This window comes from Rattus rattus, chromosome 6, assembly GCF_011064425.1.
Source record: "Rattus rattus isolate New Zealand chromosome 6, Rrattus_CSIRO_v1, whole genome shotgun sequence".
NCBI lineage: Eukaryota > Metazoa > Chordata > Mammalia > Rodentia > Muridae > Rattus > Rattus rattus.
Window position 1 is genome coordinate 18,564,497 of NC_046159.1, and position 14,329 is coordinate 18,578,825.

Genomic DNA, 14,329 nt, shown 5'->3' on the forward strand with positions numbered 1-14,329 from the left:
GTTCCTGCGCTTGCCTCTCGCCATCAGGTTGTCTCTGGTGTTACCTTGTTCTGCTATTTCTGACAGTGGCTAGACTGTCCTATAGGCCTGTGTGTCAGGAGTGCTGTATACCTGTTTTCCTGTTTTCTTTCAGCCAGTTATGGGAGCAGAGTGTTCTGCTTTCAAGTGTGTAGTCTTTCCTGTCTACTGGTCTTCAGCTGTTCCTGTGGGCCTGTGTCCTGATTCCACCAGGCAGGTTGCTTGGAGCAGAAAAGTTGGTCTTACCTGTGGTCCCATGGCTCAAGTTGCTCCTGGGGGCTGCTGTTGAGCTCTCCGTGAGGGCGGCAACCAGGAGGTCCTGTGCTGCCTTTTTCTGGGGCCCCCAGTGCACTGGGGTCCCAGATGGCATTAGGTGTTTTCCTCTGGAGTCAGAAATGTGGGCAGAGTGTAGCTTTTCTGGCTTCCCAGGCATGTCTGCCCCTCTGAAGGTTTAGCTCTCCCTCCCACAGGATTTGGGTGCAGAGAACTGTTGATTCGGTCCCTTCAGGTCTGTTGGTGTCTGGAGCACAGGGGACCTGCTGCTCAAGTGCCCTTATCTTCTGGTTCCCAGAGGCCTTATACAGTTTCCTCTTGGACCAGGGATGTGGGCAGAGGTGGGTAGTATTGGTGGTCTCTCCTGCTCTACAGTCTCAGGCGTGCCCACCTGTCCGGGCGGTGAGCTCTCTCTCCCAAGGGGTTTGGGAGCAGTGAGCTGTGGTCTGAGATCCATCCTTTAGCTTCTTCCTTCAATCTGAACCTTTCAAGAATTTATAAACTAAATTAAATTTGCAAAATTTAATTTTAGTAAAATGGATGTGAAATGAATATTCAAATTAGCTCATTTAAAACTTTTAGGTCAGGATTTAAAATAGAGCCATTTATCCATTTCCAGACCTTCTCTTCATGTATTTAATTTAGTCCAATCGAAAAATAACATTGTTGAAAATGTTATATTTTTTCCATTGGATGGTTTTAGCTACTTTGTCAAAGATCAAATGACCATAGGTATGTGGGTTCATTTCTGGTCTTCAATTCTATTCCACTGGTATATCTGCCTGTCTGTGTACCAATAACATACAGGTTTTTTCACTGTTGCTCTATAATACTGTTTGAAGTCAGGGATGGTGATTCCTCCAGAAGTTCTTTTATTGTTGAGGATAGTTTTCACTATCCTGGGGTTTTGTTATTCCAAATGAATTTCCAAATTGCTTCTTAACTCTATGAAGAATTGACTTGGAATTTTGACACGGATTGCACTGAATCTGTAGATTGCTTTTGGCAAAATTGGCATTTTTTACTATATTAATCCTGCCAATCCATGAGCATGGGAATTCCTTCTATCTTCTGATAACTTCTTCAATTTCTATCTTCAGAGACTTGTATTTCTTGTCATATTGATCTTTCACTTGCTTGGTTAGAGTTATACCAAGATATTTCATGTTACTTGGGACTATTGTGAAGGGTGTCCTTTCCCTAATTTCTTTCTCAGCCTGTTTATCCTTTTAGTTGAGAAGGCTACTGATTTGTTTGAGTTAATTTTATACCTAGCCACTTTACTGAAATTGTTTATCAGGCTTAGGAGCTCTCTGGTGAAACTTTTGGAGTCACTTAAGTACACTATCTTATCATCTGCAAATAGTGATATTTTTGTTTCTTCCTTTCCAATTTGTATCCCTTTGACCTCTTTTCTTGTCTGGTTGCTCTGGCTAGGACTTGGAGTACTATACTGAATAAGTAGGGAGAGAGTGGGCAGCTTTGTCTAGCTCCTGATGTTCGTGAGAATGCTTTAAGTTTCTCTCCATTTAGTTTGATGTTGGGTACTGGTTTGCTGTATAATGCTTTTCCTATGTTTAGGTATGGGCTTTAAATTCCTGATCTTTCCAAGACTTTTAATATGAAGGAGTGTTGAATTTTGTCAAATGCTTTCTCAGCTTCGAATAAGATGATCATGTAGTTTTTGCCTTGCGTTTGTTTACATAGTGGATTACATTGATGGATTTCCATATATTGAACCATCCCTGCATCATGGAGATGAAGCCTACATGATTGTGATGGATAATGGTTTTGATGTGTTCTTAGAATCAGTTTGCAAGAATTTTATTGAATATTTTTGCATTAATATTCATAAAGGACATTGGTCTGAAGTTTTCTTTCTTTGTTGGGTCTTTCTGTGGTTTAGGTATAAGTGTAATTGTGGCTTCATAGAAGGAATTTGGTAGTGTTCCTTCTGTTTCTATTTTGTGGAATAGTTTGGACAGTATTAGTATGAGGTCTTCTGGATAAGTCTGATAGAATTCTCCACTAAACCCATCTTGTCCTGGGCTTTTTTTGGTTGGAAGACTTTTCATAACTGCTTCTATTTCTTTAGGAGTTATGAGATTGTTTAGATGCTTTATCTGATCCTGATTTAACTTTGGTACCAGATATCTGTCTAGAAATTTGTCCATTTCATTCAGATTTTCAACTTTTGTTGACTATAGTAGGCTTTTGTAGTAGGATCTGATGATTCTTTTTAATTTCCTCAAATTCTGTTTTTATCTCTCCCTTTTCATTACTGATTTTGTTAAGTTGGGTACTGTCTCTGTGCCTTCTGATTAGTCTGGCTAAAGATTTCTCTATCTTGGTGATTTTCTCAAAGAACTAACTCCTTGTTTTGTTGATTCTTTGTATAGTTCTTTTTGTTTCTATTTGGTTGATTTCAACCCTGTGTTTGATTATTTCCTTCTATCTACTCCTCTTGGGTGTATTTGGTTCCTTTTGTTCTAGAGCTTTTAGGTGTGCTGTCAAGCTGCTAGTGTATGTTCTCTCCAGTTTCTTTTTGGAGGTACTTAGAAACTATGTGTTTTCCTCTAGCACTGCTTTCATTGCATCCCATAAATTTTGGCATGTTGGGACTTCATTTTCAATAAATTCTAAAAAGCCTTTAATTTCTTTCTTTATTTTTTCCTTGACCACATTATCATTGAGTAGAGTGCTGTTCAACTTCCATGTATGTGTGGGCTTTCTTTTGTTTTGATGCTATTGAAGATGAGCCTTAGTACATAGTGATCTGATAGGATGCATGGGATTATTTCAGTTTTCTTGTACCTGTTGAGTCCTCTTTTGTGACCAAATATATGGTCAGTTTTGGAGAAGGTACCATGAGGTGCTGAGAAGAGGGTATATTGTTTTGTTTTAGGATGAAGTTTTCTAAAATTATCTATTAAATCCATTTTGTTCATAACTTCTGTTAGTTTCTCTATGTCTCTATTTTGTTTGTCTCCATGATTTGTCCATTGATCTGAGTGGGTTGTTGAAGTCTCCCACGATGGTTGTGTGAGGTGCAATGTGTGCTTTGAGCTTTAGTAAGGTTTCTTTTTGTTTTATAATATTTTTAATGATGGTGAAAAATGAGAAGCAGCCTGAATGAACAATAACAGATGCTTTGTAGGTTAATTCATGGTTATATACACTTAACATAAAATTATCAAAACATTTATTAGAAAGACTATTTCATAAAAAATAAGAAAAATTCAATTCATACTTAAAGCATGCATGCTTTATACTCATGTTATAATTGAATGTAGGTTCCTTGCATTTGGAGCATAGATATTCAGGACTGAGAGTTCATTTTGGTGGATTTTTCCTTTGGTGAATATTTTATCTTTTTCCTTATCTTTTTTGAAAACTTTTGGTTGAAAGTTGATTTACTCAATATTAGAATGGCTACTCCAACTTGTTTCTTTGGAACATTTGCTTGGAAAGTTGTTTTCCAGGGTTTTACTCTAAGATAGTTTCTGTCTTTGTCACTAAGGTGTGTTTCCTATATGCAGCAAACTGCTGTGTCTTGTTTACACATCCAGTCTGTTAGTCTATGTCTTTTTATTGGGGAATTGAGTCCATTGATTTTAAGAAATATTAAGGAATAGTGATTGTTGTTTCCTGTTATTTTTCTTGTTAGAGGTGGAATTATTTTTGTGTAGTCTTGCAAGATTATTACTTTCTTGTTTTTTCTAGGGTGTAGTTTCCCTCCTTGTGTTGGAGTTTTCTATTATCCTTTGTAGGGCTGGATTTCAAGAAAGATATTGTGTAAACTTGGTTTTGTCATGGAATATCTTGGTTTCTCCACCCATATTAATTGAGAGTTTTGCTGGATATTATAACTTGGGCTTGCACTTGTGTTCTCTTAAGGTGTATATGACATCTGCCCAGGATCTTCTGGTTTTCACAATCTCCGATGAGAAGTCTGGTGTAATTCTGATAGGTCTGCCTTTATATGTTACTTGACTTTTTCCCTTACTGCATTTAATATTCTTTCTTTGTTTCGTGTATTTGGTGTTTTCACTATTATGTGTCTGGAGAAATTTCTTTTCTGGTCCAATCTATTTGGAGTTTGGTAGGCTTCTTGTATGTCTATGGGCATCTATTTCTTTAGGTTAGGGAAGTTTTCTTCTATAATTTTTTGAAGATATTTACTTGCCCTTTAAGTTGGGAGTCTTTACTCTCTTCTAAATCTATTATCCTTAGGTTTGATCTTCTCATTGTGTCCTGGATTTCCTGGATGTTTTGGGTTAGGAACTTTTTGCCATTTACATTTTCTTTAATGAGTGTGTCTATGTTTTCTATGGTATCTTCTGCCCCTGAGATTCTTCTATCTCTTGTATTCTGTAGGTAATGCTTGCATCTATGAATCCTGATCTCTTTCCTAGGTTTTCTTTGTCTAGGGTTGACTCACTTTGTCATTTCTTTATTGTTTCTATTTTCATTTTTAGACCCTGGATGGTTTATTCAATTCCTTCACCTATTTGTTTGTCTTTTCCTGCAATTCTTTAAGGGATTTTTGTGTTTCCTCTTTAAGGCCTTCTACTTGTTTACCTGTGTTGTCCTGTATTTCTTTAAGGGAGTTATTTATGTCCTTCTTAAAGTCCTCTATCATCATCATGAGATATGATTTTAAATCCAAACTTTGCTTTTAGTGTGTTGGGATATCTATTATTTGCTTTGGTTGGATAACTGGGCTCTGATGATTCCAAATAGTCTTGGTTTCTGCTGCTTAGGTTCCTGTGCTTTCCTCTTGCCATCAGGTTGTCTCTGGTGATACCTTGTCTTGCTGTCTCTGACAGTGATTTGACCCTCCTGTAAGCCTGTATGTCAGCATTCCTGGAAACTGCTTTCTCCCAACAAGATCTGGGTACAGACAGCTCTGGGACCAGGTCAGCTCTGGGCACAGGTAGAAACCTAAATGGTCTTGTCTCAGACTGCTCCTGTGTGTGTGTGTCCTTAGGGATCAAGGCAGGTCCCTTGGAGCAGAAGAGTCTTACCTCTCCTCCCAGGTGTGTCATTGCTCCTGTCGATTGGCTTTCAGCTTTGGGTACAAGCAGAGACCAGAAGGATCTTCTCCTTGGCTGCTCTGAGGTTCATGTATCCAGAGGGTTCTAGGTAGTTTCCTCTTGGGGCAGGAATGTGAGCAGAAGTGGTGATCTCCCCTGTGCTCTCAGGATTGTCTATACTTCTGAGAGTCCAGCTCCTTTTCCCATGGAATTTGGATACAGAGAGCTGTGGGACTGGGTCAGCTCCAGGAGCAGGCAGAAACTGGAAGCAACCAAACTCTTTAATATTGATAATCACATTGTTTTAACAATATAGGAGTAATGCCACATTGAAAATGTTGCAGTGTTAGTGATATTAGTAAGTCCAAGTGGGCCACAGAGTGCAGTACTGTCTCATGACAATTTCACACATTTTCTATCATCCTCTTGTCAGTCTATTCTCTTGAGTATTACCTCAGTCTTACACATTATTTCACTAAGATTGCTAAACTCTCTGTCAGAAAAGATAGCTGATTTTCCCTAATGATAAATGCTAGGTGTGTAACTGCAGTAGAGCTGAATCAGAGAGTCTGTCCTGTACCAGGCAATGTGTAAGCCTTTTCTTCTCTGAAGCTGTAGATATCAGCAGGCAAGCTGTCCTATACCATCAACACCAACAGAACCACTGCTTAAAAGCAACAGGTATCTAACTAATTTGTGTGTGTGTGTGTGTGTGTGTGTGTGTGTGTGCGCACATGGTTGCCACATTAGGTGTTGAGATCAGAGAACAACTTTCAGGAGGTGATTCACTGTCCAGAATACATATTGGGAATTGAACTCCAGTTGTCAGGTTTGTGTAGCAAGTACTTTTACCTGAGGCGTCATCTCACCATCCCAAAGCAATCATTTAAAATTATAATATAACAAGAGAGGCTTATATCTAGAGTATATACAAATTCCAAAAGGAGAAATAAAGTCATTACCTGAGGGGAAAGCTGTAGGGACCTAAATGTCTTTACATTGCCATAGACTCTTGATGTTTCCATTGTAAATAGGAGATGGGAAATGTGAACAGACTCTAAGTTCTGTGAGGCTAAATGAACACAAGGAAATCTGTTGTGAATACTCTGCTGTCTGTGTCTACATTGCAGTCAAGGGTGTCTCTCTAGTTATTGAATTCTGCATCCATTAATCCCACATGCTTTCTTTGAAACAGAAAATGTAATACAAGGTCTAATCTGGACTTGTTTTCTTCTCCCTTTAACCATCTGTTTTGAGTTACTCTTTCAAGGCCCAGGGTAAAAACAAAACACTCAAACTTGAATTAAAATTTCATGGACTCAACCCCACCCTAGTCCCAGGAATTATTCTGTGCCACATTGGAAAAATTAACATGTGAAAATCTCTGATGCTATTTGAGATGAATTGAATTAAAACATCTTTCTGAAATATCCATGTAGTGAAGGGAGTTGTGAAGTGTACAATATTAAATATGGTTTAAATTAAATGTGTTTAAAAATTAAACAACAACTATGTCTGACACAATAGGAAAAGTAATGAAGAGGGAGCCACAAGCCTGTTACCATTGTTCTGAAGGGTCACAGAAATGGACCAATGTTCATCTGAGTTAAGTACTTCTGTCAGAACTACACAGAGTAGAGGTCTTGGGTCTATGGGATGTGCTAACTCTGCCAAGGACTTTCATGCCAAAAGACTTAAAGCAAGGACTACAAATGCCCCCAAGTCAGAAATTCTCATATTACAAGTGAAAAGGAAGAAGAAAAGCAAGAGTTTCCTTAAAGACACTATGGTGGGCAGAGAGGAATTGAACCAGGTGCTCACAATTACCTGGTAATGGCAGCAGTCTGCTGGATGTGAGTTCTAGGAGACAGGGTGTGTGTGTGTGTGTATACAAACAACATGGAGCGCACACTCATTTCCCAGGACAATGATAATTGTAAAGTGAGGGGAAGCCAGTGGGAGGGTCTCACAGCTCACTTAAGATTCAGTGAAATGTCCTCAGCTGTCTCTGTTAGATAATAGCCATTCCTCTCAATGCAAAGCACAGGACTCTGTCTCATACTTCATCTAAACAAAGATTTGAGTAACTGTGCAAGATTTTTCTAAGTTGTCCATCTTGAGTGATTCTATACATTTCTAGAAAAACTAGCAACTCTAGAATATATAGACATTTCAATGTATAAGGGTCCCAAAGCTTATTTTACATAAGAATTACACAGGAATTTGTTAGCAATGTATGTTCTTGCCACAAAAACTCCTTCCTTTGTCAAGATAGTGTAGCCTTACATGGGGGAATGTGTGACTAAACATACCAATATTAAGTTTGCTCATGGAGCATACTTAAATAAGCAATCTTCCAGTCAATGAAAACTGAAGAGATGAGTTAGAAATATCAATACAGTGAAGAGAAGTCTGGTGTTCTAATTAGAGATTCAAATGATGCTTTGAGGACACTAAACTTCAGCTATAAGTTCTGAAGTCATCTGTGGCTATAAGGAATTCATAATAGCTCCACTAAGAATAGAAGGTTGAGGTAAAGTGGTCTCTAGTAAAGATGCTTACAAATGCCTTTGTGAAACAGTGTGAACTAACTGGGAAAACAACCAGAGATAAGTGCCCTTTATTCATATAAATATGAAGCAAATGACTACTTGCTGGTTACACAATTTAAGTAGCAACACCAACTACTACACAGTAATGTAGCCATTGTTGAACAGATCAAAAGAAAACCATCCTGACATAGCATTCCTAGAGAATTTGGCTGTGGTATTGAGGTCATAATATATTTGATAACCTGATTGTCAATATGTGTGTGTGTGTGTGTGTGTGTGTATAGACACATGTACATATACATATGTATGTATATATCAGAATTCAGATACACACACACACACACAGAGACAGAGACAAAGACAGAGAGAGAGAGATGGAGAGACAGAGACAGAGAAACAGAGAGACAGAGAGACACGGAGAGAGAGAGGCAGAGCATGGATAGAGGAGATTGTCATATGGTGTTGCGTACAAATAAGGAGATCGTAAATCAAAGTCAAATGGTGAGTGATTGTGAGTTATCCAGGGCTTTAGAGTATGGCAATAATAAAAGTTATACTGAGGGTCACAAGAATAAATAAAGACAAGTTTTTAACTAGAAGCTTCTTTTTATATCAGACCCTTCCAGATTAATAATGGAAGTTAGGATGTATAAAAAAGAGTAAAACATAAGCAATAATACTCTTAAATGTGAAAAGGAACATGATAAAGGAATAATTTTATCCAAGAAAGTGAAAACATGACGCAGAAAGTGGCAGCCATGGGTTAAGATCATATGCTGCAGGCTCAAAAGGCAAAGCAATTGGTGCCATGAGCAGAACAGCTCATCAGAAAGCTACAGGGGCTGTTTGCTCCACAGGGGTGTTGCTTGAGGCATTGGCACACACAGCAGAGCAGCTCTGTGGAAAGTTCAGACACCACCTGGGAGGTTGCACCCAAGCCCATTTCAAACCAAGGAGACATATTGCAGAGAAGGGAGTAGGCAACTGAGGCCACTCCCATACTTCATCTTGCAGGGCATCTAAGTAGAAACTTGCCACACTGTCGAGAGCCAGGCCTACCCAAGGCTTTCTCAGATGTCATAATGAAAGGACAAAGGGAATCTAATTCTGAGTCTTTGCCCCCAGGGTAAATTGGCAAGGCCTGTCAGGGCCTGAAGATAGGGCCTCAAATGACTGAATGCTTCAGTTCCTGGGAACCTGACATTTTTCCCCATAAATAGGAGATCATCAGCCCCAAGGCTCCTGTGTGCTCCATTTGTCATGCTCTTGGACTCTCCATGTTCCCTTTGTGCATCACTGCTTGGATAGCTTCCTGCTGATTTCATCCTATTGTGTGTTAGCTCTCTTCTGACTCTCTGCCCTCTCTCCCCCTGGAAATAACGTACAAAATGCTATATTTATTAACAAGCTTCCTTGGCATAAGACATAGCTTCTGCAAGACCTCCCAAGCTCAAGCTCCCCTGTTCTATCTTCTTTACCTCTGGTCCCCTGCACCTTTTGGCTCAGGACCCTGTAAAGGAAGAATGACCTACTTGCCAAGGTCACCAGAGAGAGGATACTTCTTGTCAATGAAGCAAAACAATGGGCATGAATGGAGTGTTCTAGTTCATCTATGGACACCATATATGGATTGCCAGACAATACAAAGAAAGGAAGGAAGACAATTAGTTTGAGAAATAAAATAACCTCAACCTGACAAAAATGTATCGCAGAGAAAGATCCCATGCAAAAAGTAAGAGAGATGGGACTGGGACTTTTCAGGTGCTAACCATAGAGAAAAGTAAATAGTAAAAGATGATCCAACAAAGAAAAGAAAAGAATACTTCTTAAACTAAAGCGTCACAGATGCATGAGCTGCTTGGAAAGCAATTTTATTTTTTTGCATGTGTATATGATTATTATCTAATACCTCAGTTCCAAACATGGGATATCCTGTAAAATTCTTGTAAGTGATACCCCAGAAGTCCTCAAAACAACATAGGTTATTATTCTTGATCTTACACAATTACTATTAGGCAAGGCCCTATTGCTGAAAATACCACATATTTTCAGAATAAAATTAACCAATCTGGAATTGACCTGGAAACTACTAAGCTGATAGTAAACTTTCATAATGCTGAAAGGCACTGTGTCGGCTGCTGAGGAAGAAGCCATCACTACTCTTGCCCTACAACATCAATCAGCCACACAAGATAATGACCCATACAATACCGGTATGAGGGTTATGGGAGGTAAACAACTGGTTTCCTATTGGATTTGAGCTCTCCTACTCTATAGGAGGGAACTCACACTTGGTACTATAAATGTATTAAACCCAGGGCCATAGGCATCATGGGCCCAAAAGAGGAACCTATTGTTGTTCATTTGGTAAAAGGTCAAGATGTCATACTGTTTTCTATGTGCATAGTTTTGTAATCGGCAATGGTCAAAGTGCTGAGAGTAAGTGTGTATGCTCAGCTGGAAGAGGGATGTCCATGTTAACTTCCTACCCAGAGAACATCATGGAGGAAGCAGGTGTTTTCAAAAACACGAAAGCATTTGTCTCAGTGTGAAAGCCAGTCTTCAGGGCACCTTAACTTAGCGGGGTTATCTGAAGAGAGAGGAAGACATTGTATTACACCCTCTTCTTGCTGTACCACAGACAGCTACACATGGCAGTTTTTATTAACACACGCTTTTATTAACCTTTGCAGAAAACAAGATTACTGTTATGACGTATCAAATATAAATAGAAAGGAATACACTTTTTCTATTAATTAATTTTAGACAAATTTACCTGTTTGACATAGAGCTTTTTTTTTTTTTTTTTTTTTTTTTATTAACTTGAGTATTTCTTATGTACATTTGGCAAACATCCCTTCCCTCCCCCCTTCCTTATGGGTGTTCCCCTCCCAACCCTCCCCCATTGCGCCCCCCCGACAGTCTAGTTCACTGGGGGTTCAGTCTTCTTGAGGACCCATGGCTTCCCCTTCCACTGGTGCTCTTACTAGGATATTCATTGCTACCTATGAGGTCAGAGTCCAGGGTCAGTCCATGTATAGTCTTGGGGTAGTGGCTTAGTCCCTGGAAGCTCTGGTTGCTTGGCATTGTTGTTCATATGGGGTCTCGAGCCCCTTCAAGCTCTTCAGTTCATTCTCTGATTCCTTCAGCAGGCGTCCCGTTCTCAGTTCAGTGGTTTGCTGCTGGCATTCGCCTCTGTATTTGCTGTATTCTGGCTGTGTCTCTCAGGTTCGATCTACATCCGGCTCCTGTCGGTCTGCACTTCTTTGCTTCATCCATCTTGTCTAATTGGGTGGCTCTATATGTATGGGCCACATGTGGGGCAGGCTCTGAATGGGTGTTCCTTCAGTCTCTGTTTTAATCTTTGCCTCTCTCTTCCCTGCCACGGGTATTCTTGTTCCCCTTTTAAAGAAGGAGTGAAGCCTTCACATTTTGATCATCCGTCTTGAGTTTCATTTGTTCTAGGCCACTAGGGTAATTCAAGCATTTGGGCTAATAGCCACTTATCAGTGAGTGCATACCATGTATGTCTTTCTGTGATTGGGTTAGCTCACTCAGAATGATATTTTCAGTTCAACCATTTGCCTCTGAATTTCATAAAAATCGTTGTTTTTTGATAGCTGAGTAATATTCCATTGTGTAGATGTACCACATTTTCTGTATCCATTCCTCTGTTGAAGGGCATCTGGGTTCTTTCAGCTTCTGGCTATTATAAATAAAAGGCTGCGATGAACATAGAACGTGTCTTTTTTTATGTTGGGGCATCTTTTGGGTATATGCCCAAGAGAGGTATAGCTGGATCCTCAGGCAGTTCAATGTCCAATTTTCTGAGAAACCTCCAGACTGATTTCCAGAATGGATTTACCAGTCTGCAACCCACCAACAATGGAGGAGTGTTCCTCTTTCTCATCCTCGCCAGCATTTGCTGTCACCTGAGTTTTTGATCTTAGCCATTCTCACTGGTGTGAGGTGAAATCTCAGGGTTGTTTTGATTTGCATTTCCCTGATGACTAAAGATGTTGAACATTTCTTTAGGTGTTTCTCAGCCATTCGGCATTCCTCAGCTGTGAATTCTTTGTTTAGCTCTGAACCCCATTTTTTAATAGGGTTATTTGTCTCCCTCTTGGTCTAACTTTTTGAGTTCTTTGTATATTTTGGATATAAGGCCTCTATCTGTTGTAGGATTGGTAAAGATCTTTTCCCAATCTGTTGGTTGCCGTTTGTCCTGACCACAGTGTCCTTTGCCTTACAGAAGCTTTGTAGTTTTTATGAGATCCCATTTGTGGATTCTTGATCTTAGAGCATAAGCCATTGGTGTTTTGTTCAGGAAATTTTTTTTCCAGTGCCCATGTGTTCCAGATGCTTCCCTAGTTTTTCTTCTATTAGTTTGAGTGTGTCTGGTTTGATGTGGAGGTCCTTGATCCACTTGGACTTAAGCTTTGTACAGGGTGATAAGCATGGATCGATCTGCATTCTTCTACATGTTGACCTCCAGTTGAACCAGCACCATTTGCTGAAAATGCTATCTTTTTCCATTGGATGGATTTGGCTCCTTTGTCAAAAATCAAGTGACCATAGGTGTGTGGGTTCATTTCTGGGTCTTCAATTCTATTCCATTGGTCTATCTGTCTGTCTCTGTACCAATACCATGCAGTTTTTATCACAATTGCTCTGTAATACTGCTTGAGTTCAGGGATAGCGATGCCCCCAGAAGTCCTTTTATTGTTGAGCATAGTTTTAGCTATCCTGGGTTTTTTGTTATTCCAGATGAATTTGCAAATTGTTCTGTCTAACTCTTTGAAGAATTGGATTGGTATTTTGATGGGGATTGCATTGAATCTGTAGATCGCTTTTGGCAGAATGGCCATTTTTACTATATTAATCCTGCCAATCCATGAGCATGGGAGATCTTTCCATCTTCTGAGGTCTTCTTCAATTTCTTTCTTCAGAGTCTTGAAGTTCTTGTTGTACAAATCTTTTACTTGCTTGGTTAAAGTCACACCGAGGTACTTTATATTATTTGGGTCTATTATGAAGGGTGTCGTTTCCCTAATTTCTTTCTCGGCTTGCTTCTCTTTTGTGTAGAGGAAGGCTACTGATTTATTTGAGTTAATTTTATACCCAGCCACTTTGCTGAAGTTGTTTATCAGCTTTAGTAGTTCTCTGGTGGAACTTTTGGGATCACTTAAATATACTATCATATCATCTGCAAATAGTGATATTTTGACTTCTTCTTTTCGATCTGTATCCCTTGACCTCCTTTTGTTGTCTGATTGCTCTGGCTAGAACTTCAAGAACTATATTGAATAAGTAGGGAGAGAGTGGGCAGCCTTGTCTAGTCCCTGATTTTAGTGGGATTGCTTCAAGTTTCTCTCCATTTAGTTTAATGTTAGCCACTGGTTTGCTGTATATGGCTTTTACTATGTTTAGGTATGGGCCTTGGATTCCTATTCTTTCCAGGACTTTTATCATGAAGGGGTGTTGAATTTTGTCAAATGCTTTCTCAGCATCTAATGAAATGATCATGTGGTTTTGTTCTTTCAGTTTTTTTATATAATGGATCCGTTGATGGTTTTCCGTATATTAAACCATCCCTGCATGCCTGGGATGAAGCCTACTTGATCATGGTGGATGATTGTTTTGATGTGCTCTTGGATTCGGTTTGCCAGAATTTTGTTGAGTAAACGTCGATGTTCATAAGGAAATTGGTCTGAAGTTCTCTTTCTTTGTTGGGTCTTTGTGTGGTTTAGGTATAAAAGTAATTGTGGCTTCATAGAAGGAGTTCGGTAGTGCTCCATCTGTTTCAATTTTGTGGAATAGTTTGGATAATATTGGTATGAGGTCTTCTATGAAGGTCTGATAGAATTCTGCACTAAACCCGTCTGGACCTGGGCTCTTTTTGGTTGGGAGTCCTTTAATGACTGCTTCTATTTCCTTAGGAGTTATGGGGTTGTTTAACTGGTTTATCTGTTCCTGATTTAACTTCGGTACCTGGTATCTGTCTAGGAAATTGTCCATTTCCTGCAGATTTTCAAGTTTTGTTGAGTATAGGCTTTTATAGTAAGATCTGATGATATTTTGAATTTCCTCTGAATCTGTAGTTATGTCTCCCTTTTCATTTCTGATTTTGTTAATTTGGACACACTCTCTGTGTCCTCTCGTTAGTCTGGCTAAGGGTTTATCTATCTTGTTGATTTTCTCAAAGAACCAACTTTTGGTTCTGTTGATTCTTTCTATGGTCCTTTTTGTTTCTACTTGGTTGATTTCGGCTCTGAGTTTGATTATTTCCTGCCTTCTACTCCTCCTGGGTGTATTTGCTTCTTTTTGTTCTAGAGCTTTTAGGTGTGCTGTCAAGCTGCTGACATATGCTCTTTCCTGTTTCTTTCTGCAGGCACTCAGCGCTATGAGTTTTCCTCTTAGCACAGCTTTCATCGTGTCCCATAAGTTTGG